Below are 14015 nucleotides of genomic sequence, written 5' to 3' on the forward strand. Positions count from 1 at the left end.
CTTTTTATGTGTAAATTTGCAGTTTCTGTCTTGGCCTGTTGATATTTCCACCTAGGACTATTATCACTTTGTCCATGTGGCATTGCTATTAGCATACAGATGAACAGTGGTGGTCTTCGGGAGTTCTGATAAAAGGCAGATGTCCAGGTAAAATGTGTAATTAGAGAATTGTGGTGGTGGAAATCGAGGCCATTGATGAAGTTTATTGTTGTGTGTTAAGTCTGGCAATCCTCTAGGCGATGCACTGCGGTATGGAGGGCTGGGTATTTTTTCTCTGCTTTTGAGATGTTTCCCTTGTAGTCTCAGGCCTACTTTAGTGTGCAAAATCTGACTGCAGTGCAAAAGAAGTCCCAGCTATCTGACTTCTTTATGTCTGCTGTTTCACTGAAGAACCAGTAAGGTAATTCCTTCAGCCTTTTGTTTAAAAAATGGCAGAACTCTGATTTAGAGCATGCACTGAATGTCAATTTAAAAGTTGTTGTTACTTGGATAATGACAGAAAGTTGTAAGTTTTTAAATTGATGATGATTTCATGCACTGTAATTTAAATAAAAATGTAAAGCATTAATTGAATAAGTTGTAATGCTTATGAACTACATTTGTGAATATGCACAGCATTCTATGAGATGCAGCTTTTCTAATTAGTGGAAGATAAAATGTTTATAAATTCAGGAGATTATTTTACATATTCTGTATAATTAGGGATCCTGTTTTATTTTGCAAATATAATTTGACCAGTGGTGTTGATAATGGGTGTTGTACATTTGATGTCACCAAAACCAAATAAAACAAATATGGGTCAAAAATAGGGCCAGAAACCGTGGCAGCAAAATGGAGTATTATGGAGCAGCAAGTTGTGAACCTTGCTGGCAAACTTTTGCTGAAATTTTGAGTAGAGAAATTGGAAAGATCTATTTGTGTATAGAAGTAAGCTGGTGGATCTTTCTATGTATTCCTGTCTTTAATTATATTAAAGGTGCAGGATAGAAAATAAACAAACTTAGGCTTGTTGGAATAAATTTAAGAATCCTGCAGCTAAAGGACTGTCTTTCAAAAATGGAAAGCATGCTTCACTTTGTGGCAGCTACTCGAAAGGAAACAAAATATAGCTTGGAATCCACGTTTTGATAAATTAATGACCTGACTAATAGAAACAGTTATTGAAACACAGTTTTCCTTACATAGGAATGGAACAGTTGTTCCTGTTGGTGACAATTGATTATGTACAATTTTCTCCACTCACAAAATAAATTGTTCATTTAAAATAATCCTGCATGTGTCAAATTAGATGTCCATTGAATTACAAATATTGCTACTTAGTACATCTTCCTCATTGCAATGAATAAATGGATTAGCACCATGAACCCGTATGAAGCAAAGAAAGAAGGTAGTGCACCAAAACAAAAGGAGATGTTATTCTTGGTTGAATATTATTATGAACATTGTTAACTTGCAACATTACAAAATTGCAGAAGTATAATGACACTGTAAATAACAAGTCTCAATATGTGTAAAACTGTTGTGTGATGGGGATATTGTACAGATTTTGTACTTGAACTTCCAAATACAGTACATAAAAACTGGATGTGTTAGATATCTGGATTTGGAAAAGAATCAAACAGTCACTGCACATTCCTAAATAACCCGCATCTTCCTTTGTTACTGATACCATGGCTTATATTTAAACTGTAAGGAAAAAAAGATCAAAACTCCATAATATAATTAATTCAAAATTTATCCTCAGCATTATTCCCAACTGAGAAAGTTCCTTTGAATGTTGTCAGAGCAATGCAAAGTATATTTTTTGGTTTAAGAGTAGCTAACTCATTTATGCCTGGTGAACAGCGATACTTTACAGTGAACAGCAAACTCGCAAGTACAAATTTAAAAAAAAATAATTTAGCAGTGTTATCTTTCTGCTAATCTGTATATCTCTATTTCATACTAGCAACGAGTTTGTGTTGTTGCTGCAAATTATTTTAAAAAAAATTGTGGGATAAGAGCTTTACTTTGAATTTATTGCTTGCTGTAGCTATTTGAATATTCACCAGTAACTGAAACTTTTCCCGCACATTTCTTTCTTTAAATGTTTGCTTTCATTGTTCAGATATACATTATTAGTTCTACATGCCTTGAATATTCTATATATATATTTAAGAATGTATTTTTCTTAACAAATCAGTATTGTATCCAATAAAACATATAATAGATCCAATGACTATGTTTTTTTGCAGATGTGGTACTAATTTCATGCAAGGAGTAAGAAATACCAATTCTGTTTTAAGGTGCCAAAATTATCTGTATTACCAGATAGCAATAAAGTTATGTTTAGTTTCATTTCTCAATTTGTAAGTTTAACTGGCCCAATTTCAAATTCATGTTAATCAGTACTTTTCTTGTTCCTGTTTGTCATTGTAAACACATTATTTATGATGCTATCCTTGATTCCCACATCATTAATGTTTTGCTCCAATTTAAAAATATGAAGGGGCTTTGACAAATAATGGGTTGCAGGGGATGTTCAGATCCCACATCATCCCATCTCGTGTTATCATTCTGTAGTCAAAGTAACACAGAGGATTATTGAACTCCATGAATAACTTCAATAGGAATCCCCAAAATAATGATTACCAAACAAAAGTTTTATTTATATATGAGTAAAAGCTTCATTGAAGCTATGCATGTCTCAGTGTCTGGCTGGGAGAGGTGGCATTAATTTGACTGAGCAGCAGGAAGTGCGGAAATCTGAAGCTGAGCACTCTACATCGTGATTTAAACCCTCCTAACTTACAGGAATGAAGAGGGAAGACAAACAATGTGGAAGGCTTGCTTACCTTTCTATTTTTATACTGAAGTCACTTTCTGAATGATTGCAGAGTAATTAAAATGAATTCTGAGTTGGGCATATGGTTATAAGTGATAGGAGCAGAATTAGGCTGTTCGGCCCATCAAGTCCACCCTGCCATTCAATCATGGCTGATCTATCTCTCCCTCCTAACCCCATTATCCTGCCTTCTCCCCATAACCCCTGACACCCGTACTAATCATATGCTTTGAGATTGCATTTGAATGGGTTGATGATCCTTTGAAGGGATGGGGTTATGAGGTTAGGTTGGTGACAAGGCCGCATCAACCCTGCACCAAGGAAAACAGCATCTGAACAGTTGAGGGAGATATCTCACAGAGGGTCTCACCCATACCACGGTTAAGTTAAGTTCAAGTCAATTTCAGAGGGGAAATCATTGAAGTGGGAGCCTGTGTCCTGATCTGTGCAGCTTCCTGCTGCCAGACGTGCTCCTGACTGGAACAAGTGACTGTCCTTTGCTGTGAACTCTTAATGTCACCTCCATCCTTGAACTTCCTTGCCTCTGGCCCCCTCAATACAGCTGCAGCCTGCACTCCTCTCCTCTCCGTCTGAGACACACAGCTATGGCAAACAGGCCACTGAAACCCTGTTAAGTAGAAGTACATTGCCAATTGATGCAGACAAATTAAATGGAAGATCACAAGAAGTTAAGCTTTCCGGAACTGAGCATGGGATTGGTTTGTCTATGCCCAACTATTGTGTGAAAATCGCCAATAAATCAAGCAAGGAAAACAGACGATGCTGGAAATATTCAGCATGTCTGGCAGCATCTGTGGAACGATGAAATAGAATTAACATTTCATATCATCTCATGGATATTACTCTGTTTTGTTTTGCTGATGGCTTCCGACAAACTTTGAAATTGAGTCATGCATTCTTTAGAGAAGGTCCAAATGATATTTAGGATGTAACATGCTAATTGATGTCACAACAACCCCTATGCACCTGAGCAGCAGAGGTACACTAATAGCCTTGTGAATGTCACAAACGTCAATGGCATCTTTAGCTTAAGGCTCCAATATTGACCCATCTGTAGTTTCCCAGCAATATGTCCATGTTTAGATGGGATTTTTCACACTGTGCTGCATAACATGACAACGTAACAAGAATTGGAGCCAAAAGAGGCAGAGGAACAAAAGGAATCATCATAGAGGACGAATTTAAGTTGAGGGAGAAATGGTCTGAAAAAAAGATAGGATAGAGATGTTTTATGAAAGGAACTCATCATTCTCTTGTTTGGTGACACCAACCACTCTCAACACTGCAATTTTGTTCACCTCCATTTTATCTGCTGTATCTTATCAGACTGAATCACTGCAGATATCCTTCAGAATTATTCATGGTGAATAGGAGCAGTTGCTGTTCTCTAAGCATGTTCTGCCATTTAATTGACATTGTGCCATGAAGAACATTATAATTTAGGCTACAGACTTTTCAGCATACTTTTCTCTCTTTTGTTTATTCACTCTTTTCGAATCTCATTTGTTTTAGTTTGATTAGTGTGGCATTACCTTACCTGAAATGCTTATGGCAAATAACATACATCTTGCAGGATAATGAATATATTGGAGTGCTCGGTGATTTTCTTGATCTTTATACGTTGCAGTTATGACACTTGGGTGACATAACTGTGGCACAACGTGAAGAACTGCTCTCACAGCTTCAGCATTTTAAGCAAATGCTTTTAAGCAAAGTTTACAAGTTGTCCCTGTGACTGCATGGGTTCCCCAGGTGTTCCAGATTCCTCTCACATTCCAGAAACAGGCTGGTTGGTAGGTTCATTGGCCACTGTAAATGTCCCCTTGTGTGTAGATAAAGGAGAAATTAATGGGAATATAATGGGATGGATTAGCGTGTTGCGTGTAGGAAGGAACTGCAGATGCTGGTTTAAACCGAAGATGCATGGTCTTGACCCGAAACGTCGCCTATTCCTTTTCTCCAGAGATGCAGTCTGACCTGCTGAGTTACTCCAGCCGTGTCTATTTTTAGTGCAAAGGGTACATAATGGTGAGCATGCACTCTGTTGCCTACGCGACCTGCTTCCCTGCTGTATGACACTCTGATGCTATTTTTTATTTTCCAAAACGGTATTGTTGATCGATATTTCCTGGTAAATCAGAACTTTTAATTTCTTAATTCTTGTCCTGGTCAAGTCTTGTGATATGATTTTATTTATCTAGAAATAATTAAACTTAACTATAATCTCTTCAAACCTTCGCATTTGTGCATGGTTTTGATAGTCATAATTGGAATGGAATGGGCAATGGCTTCAGAAGACAATGCTGATTTATTTCTGAAGGATGGACAATAAATGTGCACAATAAAGCAGCACGTTAAGCTACTATTTATAAAGGTCATGTATTATAATTTCCTGTGCAACTAAATGAAATTACCATGTAAGTCATTGGACTGGATGTTTGGCTGTAAATTTTTTTAAACCTTATTATTATCCTTGTAATATCATTGTTGAGGTGACCCGTTGCCTTGTCTAACACATTTCATTGTACCGTTGACCCTGTGTTAACCTACATATGACAAATAAAACTGAACTGAACTGAACTGAACTGAAATCTCTGGAGTTGTATTTCCTCATATAAGAGGAACTTATTGGCCATAACATTGGCCTCGATGTCTTTTGCCTAAAGAAAGAAGCCCTAACCAGGACTGGCAATCCTGATTATTGCTCAACAATCTTTTCAATATCAATGGAGGTCAACATTGAATTTGGTCATGTTACCCTTATCGGCCTGTCCCACTTATGCGACTTTTTCGGCGACTGTCGGTACCCGTCATAGGACGTTACCGGTCGGCGAAAATTTTCAACATGTTGAAAATCCAGCAGCGACCAAAACAAGGCATGACTCTTTGGACGACTACTCACGACCATACAGGCTTCACCCCGTGACATGACGCCAAGGTGTCTCCAGTATGGTCGTGAGTAGCCTCCTCAGTCGCACAAAGAGTCGTAGCGTCTTTCTGGTCGCCGCTGAATATTCAATATTTTGAAAATCTTCGGCAACCAGCAATGACCTATGATGGGTGCCGGCAGTCGCCGAAAAAGGCGCGTAAGAAGGACAGGCCCATTAGTGGTTAATGAGTTGATTGATGGTCACTGTCACAACTCAAATGTGAACAATGGCTACTTGGTAGTGGTATTTGTATTGGTTTATTATTGTAATGGGTGGTGAGATAGAGTCATAGAGTGATACAGTGAGGAAACAGGCCCTTCGGCCCAAGTTGCTCACACCGGCCAACATGTCCTGGCTGCACTAGTCCCACCTGCCTGCATTTGGTCAATATCCCTCCAAACTTGTCTTATCCATGTACCTGTCAAACTGTTTCTTAAAAGTTGCGATAGTCCCAGCCACAACTACCTCCTCTGGCAGCTTGTTCCATGCACCCACCATCCTTTGTGTGAAAACATTACCCCTCAGATTATTTTCCCCTTCACCATTAACCTATGTCCTCTGGTCCTCAATTCCCTCCAAGTTGTTCTGTGCTCATGAATTAAAATTGTTCAAACTGCAATGGCCGGGAATCAAACCCGGGTCAACTGCTTGGAAGGCAGCTATGCTCACCACTATACCACCAGCGTAACATATTGAGAAAAACCATGTGCGTGCAATTCAGGTAGATCATACCATATGTGAATACAATCACAACATTTAGTGCAAAATCAGAAAGGAAAATTTGAGTGGGGATCATAGTGTTACAGCCACAGAAAAAGTGCTTAGATTAGTTTAACGATACAATGTGGAAACAGGCCCTTCGGCCCACCGAGTCCACTCCGACCAGCGATCACCCATACACTTGTTCTATCCTTCAGACTATGGACAAGTTACCAAAGCCAATTAAACTACAAATCTGCACATCTTTGTAATGTGAGAGGGAAACCGAAGCACCTGGAGAAAACTCATTAAGTGACAGGGAGAACATTCAAACTCCACACAGACAGCACCCATGTTCAAGATTGAACCCTGTGAGGCAGCAACTCTACTGCTGCGCCACTGTTCCGCCCCTTGGCCAATAAGAAAATGGCAAGGGCCTCAACGAGATAGTTTGGCAGATCAGGAATATATTATTCGCATTATTGAGGTCTATAGTTAAGGTTCCTTGAGTAAGGTATGAAATGGTAGTCCACATTGATTCAACCGCACCCCAATATACAGTTAATCCCTATTGTCAAGGGGGAGGAATAGAATTGTTTTTTGTTAAAAATATCACAATCACCACAAACCCATTTATTTACATTGACAATGCAATAATAATCTCAGTAGTACATGTTCTAATGAGTCTAATTCAAACTCTGCATTAAGCAGCTGACTGCCTGCATAGTTCACCTGCTGTCAGTCCCAGAGGTAGCTAATTATCAACATTTTTTTTCAGAATGTAAAGCATATTGCCATGGTTGCAGGGAATTGGATGTTTTAAATTTTGGAATAGGCACTGTTTGCAGGCTCGAAAACATCTGATTTTCATGCTGCATGAGAGGAAGGCTGGTGCTACATCAGTGACAGAGGCTTGGGAGTTCCTTAGAGATTTCTCCCAGTCCGCCAGTATTATTCTGTTGGATGTGCTGTAGAAACATGACAAACATGTGGAGGTGGGGTTCCGGTTGAACTTCCCTCCAAGGTTGGTGGGAGGAATTGCATGACCGTTTTTTACGCCGTTCTAATTGTGATGCGATTCTTTTTAACTCTTTAACATTTTCTTTTGAGGCATTGCCTTTTTCTGCCAACATCCTCGAGCTGCAGTCTGCTCTCCACTAACTCATCTGTACGACTGTTATTCATAGCTTAATTTAAATAGCTGATGTCGGTAGCTAGTACAGTTCTGGGAAAGAGCAATGTTGCCTCACAAAATCTGTCATGACCATCAGGTGTGAGCAGATGTGGTTTAGGTCACTAAATTTCAATCATCACACTTCTCCCAGCGTTTAGCTTAGAATCTGCATTTTCCTGGAAGGTGTTTTTCAGCCCACTCGGTCTGTATTTTGAATGGTTAAAGGGTTAACACATTGCAGATAGAAAAAGAAACAAATAACAAATGATGAATGATAAAGTTCTTCTAATCTGCCCGTCAAAGATGAGGGTAGGTCAGTAATTAAAGTGCTGAAGTTTACCTCCTCTTTATTCATGCAGTATTGGAATCCCTATTTCTATTCGTTCAGTATGAAAGTCCGATACATTGACTATGTATTTGGTATCCAGTGTGCATTATCAGAGATTTGTAGTTTCGGAACAAATGAGTGTAGTGTTAATATGGCTGAGTGCATGCTGCTGCATGCAGGCTGAAAATTAAATTGTGGGGGAAAAAAAAAAATTGAGCGAGGGAAGGCGACTCCAACCTACTATCTTCCAGGTCATTTTGGAGATGAAACAATGCTTGAGCAGCCAACCCACTCTCAGCCGGAATGTTTGCAATTTAGTATTTTAATGAGGCCAGAAGCCCGACAGCTGCAGCAAGGTGATAACAGGCTTTGGAGAGATGCAAGCTCCCACTGTTCATGGGCCAGGAAGAACTGCATTGCTTTCGCTCTGACCCACCAATAGGGCTTGCAAAATGGACCACTGCAGCAACTCCCTGAGCTGGAGTAGAATGGACGAAACCCCAGACTTACAGGTTTTACCTGAAACAAACTCTCACCACCACCGCCAATCCGCCAGCATGATTCCAACTGCTTAGTCATCCCAGTCTGGTAAATGCGAATGCCTACACCTCAGATGATCATTTTATATATACTTTTGCATTCTAACTTTTTTTTTTCTCCAAATATTTGTGTAATTTACATCCTATGCAAATTTGGGTCAAGATCCTTCTTCACCCAAACCGAAATGTCACTTATTTCTTTTCTTCAAAGATGCTGCCTGACCTGCTGAGTTACTGCAACATTTTGGGTCTATCTTCGGTATAAGCCAGTATGTGAAGAAGGGTTTTGGCCCAAAACATCACTAATTCCTTCTCTCCAGAGATGCTGCATGTCCCGCTGAGTTAAGGGCCTGTTCCACTTACGCGACTTTTTCGGCGACTGCCGGCACCCGTCATAGGTCGCCGCTGAATTTCCAACATGACCAGAAACACACAACGACTCTTTGGGTGACTAGGAGACTACTCACGGCCATACAGGCGACACCTTGGCGACATGTCATGGGGTGAAGCCTGTATGGTCGTGAGTAGTCACCCAACGAGTCGTACCTTTTTCTGGACGCTGTTGGATTTTCAACACGTTAAAAATTTTCGGCAACCTGTAACGACCTATGAGTCGCCAAAAAAGTTGCGTAAGTGGGACATGCCCTTTACTCCAGCAATTTGTGTCTTTCTCTCCAAATCCTCTCCAAGGTCTCCAAATCTGAGGAAGGACATTATTGCCATAGAGGGAGTGCAGAGAAGGTTCACCAGACTGATTCCTGGGATGTCAGGACTGTCTTATGAAGAAAGACTGGATAGACTTGGTTTATACTCTCTAGAATTTAGGAGATTGAGGGGGGATCTTATAGAAACTTGTAAAATTCTTAAGGGGTTGGACAGGCTAGATGCAGGAAGATTGCTCCCGATGTTGGGGAAGTCCAGGACAAGGGGTCACAGCTTAAGGATAAGGGGGAAATCCTTTAGAACCGAGATGAGAAGAACTTTTTTCACACAGAGAGTGGTGAATCTCTGGAACTCTCTGCCACAGAGGGTAGTCGAGGCCAGTTCATTGGCTATATTTAAGAGGGAGTTAGATGTGGCCCTTGTGGCTAAGGGGATCAGAGGGTATGGAGAGAAGGCAGGTACAGGATACTGAGTTGGATGATCAGCCATGATCATATTGAATGGCGGTGCAGGCTCGAAGGGCCGAATGGCCTACTCCTGCACCTAATTTCTATGTTTCTATGTTTCTATGTTTCTGCAGTTCTTTCCTACACTCATTAACTAAAGTTTTTTATAGTCAATGATTTCAAGTATGCAGGTGACATATGGCTGGCAGGGTGGTGGGGACAGGGTGTAGGGCAAGGGTGTGGATTATGAGCTGTGAGGAGAATGCAAAGAGGCTCCAATGTGATTTTGGCAATTTGGTGAGCAGGCAAATGCATCGTAGATTACCTTTACGTGAATAAATGTGAGGTTACCCACTTTGGTTCTAAACACAAAGGAATGTATATTTTTCTGAATGGTGATAGATTGGGGAAAATGGGAAGGTGCGAGGGGAGCTGAAAGCAAGTATTCAGGTGCAGAAAGCAGTTGGGAAGGCAAGTGGTATGTTGGCCTTCATTATGAGTTTGGGAGTATGAGATTATGAGTATGGGAACAGGAAAGTCTTGCTGCAGCTGTACAGGGTGTTAGTACCCGTGTAGCCGTGTGGTCTTCTGTGGACAGTTTTAATCTCATCTGGGGAGTGATCTTCATGAAGTGCAACAGAGATTTGCGAGGCTAAATCCTGGGATGGCAGACAAACATGTGAGGAGAGTCATAGTCATAGTCATACAATGTGGAAACAGGCTCTTTGGCCCAACTTGCCCACACCGACCAACATGTCCCATCTACATGTCCCACTTGCCTGGATTTGGCCCATTTCTCTCTAAACCTATCCTATCCATGTACCTGTCTAAGTACATGGATAGCTTGTTCCATACACCCACTACCCTTTGTGTGAGAGATAAAACTTTCACAGAGTAGAGTTATAGAACAATGAGATTTCATAGAAATCTATAAAACCCGAATGGAAAGAGGCAGACTAGAAGTTAGTAGGATTGGAGGACTGGGCTGGAGAGGACTGGAGAGTCTAGAACAAAGGGTCGCAATCTCAGGATATGGGATACATTGTTGAGAACCGAGATCGACAGAAATATCTTCACCCAGGGAATGGTGAATATGTGGAACTCTCCATCACAGAAGGCAGTGAAGACCAAATCATTAAATATACTCAGCAGGAGGATGGATCAATATTTCAGCGCTGCAGGGATCAGTGACATCAGGAGAAGACTGGAGCGGGGTACTGAAACGGATTGTGCTGAGGCAGAGCAGACCTGGTATAACCATATAACCATATAACAATTACAGCACGGAAACAGGCCATCTTGGCCCTTCTAGTCTGTGCCGAACATGTATTCTCCCCTAGTCCCATCTACCTGCACTCAGACCATAACCCTCCATTCCTTTCCCGTCCATATAACTATCCAATTTATTTTTAAATGATGAAATCGAACCTGCCTCCACCACCTTCACTGGAAGCTCATTCCACACAGCTACCACTCTCTGAGTAAAGAAGTTCCCCCTCATGTTACCTCTAAACAGAGGTCCCTTAATTCTCAAGTCATGTCCTCTTGTTTGAATCTTCCCTACTCTCAGTGGGAAAAGTTTATCCACGTCAACTCTGTCTGTCCTTCTCATCATTTTAAAGACCTCTATCCCCCCTTAACCTTCTGCGCTCCAAAAAATAAAGACCTAACTTGTCCAACCTTTCTCTGTAACTTAGTTGCTGAAACCCAGGCAACATTCTAGTAAATGGTAGTCTGAATGATCTATGTTGTAGATTTCTACAAAGAATCTTTATAGTGATTTCTATTAATATAAGGAAAGTTGCAGCTGATTTGTGCACAGCATGCACCCCGAGAATCAATCGGATTATGAAGAAGTGGAATTAGTTAAGGAATTGGTCAGGACATCTTGGAGACTGTTCTAAATGTCCCTATGAGCCTTTTTTTTTATCCATAATCAAAAATGAAGAATGCTTTCTGAGCATGGTACAGGAAGGATGCCAATATCCAGACAATCGACATCTCAAAGTACAATATTGTGGGGGTGGTGATGAGTTGGGTGGGGTTGTGATGAGTGGGAATCAGAATTCCCATCTTCCACGAATACTGAAAACTTGGAATTTTATCCAGCATTTCAAAGTTAAGTTGTAGTATAGACAAGATATTTAGAACTTGACTCTTCCAGTAGAAAATCAGAATTCATTGTTTCATTCAAAGGGAAGTAGAAATCTGTAACTCTTTTCCTAAACGGCCCCTGGATGCCGAATCAAAACGTAGATTGGTCAATCTTGGTTCAGTAAACTCCAGTATTGAGGAAATCCAATATAATGAAGGAAAAATCAGATATAATACGGTTAGATAACGGAGCATGGTTAAGGGGCTGTGTGATGTAATCCTGTTTCTTTTCTTCGTTACAGTGGTATTGCTTTGACTTGCATTTAGTGGGGCCGTAATTGTAGAGGCAGTGTAACTAAAATTGCCAATTCATGTTAAAGCTCAATTGGAGTACATTACATAGAGTCAGACAGCAAAGAGATAGACCCTTCGGCCCATTCTCCCCATGCTGACACGATTTCAGATTTAGACATCCAGTGGATCACAACAGTCATGGAGAGTCTTAAACAGAATCTTGTACATTCAATGCAGACCGAGGTGCTCTGCAAAATTCCAAGTATTTACATTTCTCTTGGGCCATTCACTCTTGTTGCAGCTTCCGCATTAGGGTGGCCGATACTCCAGCTAAACAATATAAGTAGATTCTCCCTCCCTTTCCCCAATTCTCCAGCAGTGATTTGGGAAATGTTCATACAGAATGCACATGAAGCATACTAGTTAACCAGCAAATTAGTTAACCATTCAAACATATTTTGAATCTATAATCTGAGGAAGGACATTCTTGCCATAGAGGGAGTACAGAGAAGGTTCACCAGACTGATTCCTGGGATGTCAGGACTTTCATATGAAGAAAGACTGGATAGACTCGGCTTGTACTCGCTAGAATTTAGAAGATTGAGGGGGGAATCTTATAGAAACTTACAAAATTCTTAAGGGGTTGGACAGGCAAGATGCAGGAAGATTGTTCCCGATGTTGGGGAAGTCCAGAACAAGGGGTCACAGTTTAAGGATAAGGGGGAAATCTTTTAGGACCGAGATGAGAAAAAAAAAATTCACACAGAGAGTGGTGAATCTCTGGAATTCTCTGCCACAGAAGGTGGTTGAGGCCAGTTCATTGGCTATATAGAAAGAAGAAAGAAAACCAAAAACTTGCAAAACGATTGGTGACAAAAATCAATCATAGAAAATACACATCGATAAACTTTCCATTGTTATCAACTTTTAATTAAATGGTTCTTGCAAAATGATCAAAACCTATGTGCATATTTCAAAAGTCAGGGTCACTAATTAGTATTATAAAATAAGGTAAATTCCGCTCAAAGTATGATTTTTGTGATGGTATGCACAGGTGTAGCGTAACAATACTGCTAAATAGTTAGACATTAATAATTTGTTTCCTGCCACATAATGCATATGTTTATGAATTGTCTGTATTGGCACCATTTTGCTTACAAAAACACGGTTGATAGGTAATATAGTGGAACAGAGATCTGTAACTTTAAGACCTGATTATTTAGTAAGGATTCAATAATTTACAAAATGGAGAATTAGGGGTGTTAGTCAATATGTTGCGAGAGAATAGGTTACAGGGAAGTTCATATTAAAATGGGATTGATTTGAGAGCTGCCACTAACTCTGGGCCAAATGTTATTTTTTGAAGTCTTAAAGAATAATGTGTGCAGATGAAAAGTTTATTCTTTGTCAGCAGGGAATGTTATACTTTACTTCTCAGGTGATCGTGTTGCAATTTTACAAAAGCCCAACCAACTCCAGTTTGTTCCTGCATAATTTCTTCAAGGTCTGGTTCGTCCTGTCTATGTTTTGTGGGCTGGGAGGATTGGAAGTATCTGCTTTCAGAGCAGTCATTTAATGGATCTTAAATTAGAATGCCTGGATAAATTATAGGAACCGTTTGAGATGGATCCAAATTTGAGATAGACATGACCCTGAGTTCTTTATTCTCTATGCGCTCATTTGCATTGAGACCACGAGCTTTCACAGTCTTGTAATGGATGCAAAAGCAATGAAATGTTCGCAGTTTGAGCATAAGTGTAGTTAATAATTTGTACATCAACCTCATGGTTCTTGCTGTCTAATTCCATTTTACCATGGCTAATGCTGTCATAGTGTTTACTGTGCAACCAGCAGTTGTGATGGAAGGTATTACAGGAAATGTCGTCTTCTCATTGTGTGTCAGGAGCTAACTAACCTGATCTACCCCCGACACTTCTATTTTCACGTAGCATTTCAGGCACTTTTATTCTTCTGATGTTCAGAAATTACTCAGCTTGCTCATG

The 14015-nt window shown here is 40.2% G+C and overlaps 1 protein-coding gene across 7 annotated transcripts in view; it reads left to right on the forward strand.

The window, feature by feature from the left end:
* The window catches only part of myt1l (myelin transcription factor 1 like), a 438397-nt gene that overhangs the window by 2704 nt on the left and 421678 nt on the right, over nt 1–14015 (forward strand). The window lies entirely within an intron of this gene.

The sequence above is a fragment of the Amblyraja radiata genome, chromosome 5, assembly GCF_010909765.2.
Source record: "Amblyraja radiata isolate CabotCenter1 chromosome 5, sAmbRad1.1.pri, whole genome shotgun sequence".
Taxonomy (NCBI): Eukaryota; Metazoa; Chordata; class Chondrichthyes; order Rajiformes; family Rajidae; genus Amblyraja; species Amblyraja radiata.